The sequence below is a fragment of the Suncus etruscus genome, chromosome 17 (genome assembly GCF_024139225.1).
Source record: "Suncus etruscus isolate mSunEtr1 chromosome 17, mSunEtr1.pri.cur, whole genome shotgun sequence".
NCBI lineage: Eukaryota > Metazoa > Chordata > Mammalia > Eulipotyphla > Soricidae > Suncus > Suncus etruscus.
Window position 1 is genome coordinate 8,088,392 of NC_064864.1, and position 1,933 is coordinate 8,090,324.

General features: G+C 36.2%; 1 pseudogene; it reads left to right on the plus strand.

Annotated features, from left to right (window-relative positions):
• Positions 1-1,110: 1,110 nt before the first annotated feature.
• Positions 1,111-1,251, plus strand: LOC125995629 (uncharacterized; annotated as a pseudogene).
• The last annotated feature ends 682 nt before the right edge of the window (positions 1,252-1,933 follow it).

Consider the following 1,933-nt stretch of genomic DNA (forward strand, 5'->3'; position numbering starts at 1 on the left):
AAATTCACTAAAATTCTTTCCAATAACAATCTGTAATGACTTTTGTTACTAAAATTTATAATACCTTTTATATTGGTTATTATATTAAGACTAAAAAAATATATGAGAGGGTGGAATGTCAGAGGGTTAGAGCACATGTTTCATATGCGGGATGCTTGGGTTCAATCCTCAACATCAAATAGTTCCCCCAAGGACTTTTTCTAAGCAGCAAACCTAGGCATGAGCTCAAAACAAGTGAACAAATATAAAACAAAAACAAGAAAATTAGAAACCTAAAAAACAAAACAATTGCAATATACAACCCACAAACACAATATTAAAAATAGCCAAAGATTATTTTTTTTTGTTGATGCTGTGTTAATGCAAGCAAAGCCGCTCTCAGGAATCCTCTTCCAGTGTCTTTATCTTCAGCATCATCACTTCAAGGGGAAGAGGCACCAAACCCTGGACATTTTCAGAAGAGACAGACATAGATTGCATTGAATTTTCATTATTCATAACTGGTCAGATGAATTTCAAAAAAAAAGGAAAAGGAAGTATCCCATAGTTTCATCAGCCATTTCCAAAAAAGTAAATCAAAACTACGAGAAGCATTGGTATGTTATATACAGGCAACCCTCAAAGTCATGGTATTATAGTAAAGAGAAAGATCACATGAAATCATGTTCACTTTTATATGGTACTTTATCTTCAACAATAATGTTAAAGACCATTCCAGTGGTCCTCAAACTTTTAAAACAGGGGCCAGCTTACTGGCCTTCAGACTGTTGGAAGGCTGGACTATAGTAAAAACAAAAACTGAACAAATTTTATGCACACTGCATATATCTTATTTTGAGGTGAAGAAACAAAACAGGAACAAATACAAAATGTGGCCCGTGGGCCATAGTTTAAATCTTAATTTAAGATTATATGAAAGTTGGCCCAAGTTCACCACCTCTCCGGTCCCTGGGAGATGAATTTAAAGCTGGTTGTTAATGAATGACATAGAAACACACAGGCCTTTGTAGGGTGGGGAGGAAGGACACTTGGGATATTGGTGATGGAAATGTTGCACTGGTGAAGGATTATATATATTTAAAACATCAAAAAAAAGAAAAGATAAGATAAGCCCTCCCAATTCTTACCACAGTCTGTGTTCTTTACGTTGACTGTATAAAAAAAGGAGGTATAGTAAATGCACCCCATATACACCTCAACACCTCAACCCAGGCCCTATGCCTGGTCTGTATTGTGAATTGGGGGACAAAAAATATACAAGACAAAAAAGAAAGAAAAAGAGAAACACAATTTATGGGCCCGAGTGATGGCACAGCGGTAGGCTGTTTGCCTTGCATGCACTGACCTAGGAAGAACTGTGTTTTGATCCCCCAGCATCCCATATGGTTCCCCAAGCCAAGAGCAATTTCTGAGCACATAGCCAGAAGTAACCCCTGAGTATCACCAGGTGTGGCCCAAAAACCAAAATAATAATAATAATAATAATAATAATAATAATAATAATAATTGAAAGTTGGCCTTGACATAACAGTACTTCATATATTATTCTCACCATATTCATTTATTTTTTAAAGGCCCTTTAAATATAATTTTAGGAACAGAAATAGTTCAGAGACCAAGGCACTTTCCTTGAAAGCAACTGATCTCAATGTTTGAACCGTGGTTCAAACATATGAGCACTGCAAAGAGTAATCCCTGAGCATAGAAACAAGAGTAAAGAACCAATAGATATGGTCCAAATCTGTCCTCCCCAAATCATTCATTTATTTTTATTTTACCTTTTCGCCTTTTCTTTTTGTTTAAATAATATTTTTAGTTAAGCACAATGATTACAAACACGTTTGTACTTGGGTTTCAGTCATAAAAAGAACACCCCCCTTCACTAGTGCAACATTCCCACCACCAATGCCCCCATCTCCTTCCTCCTCCACCC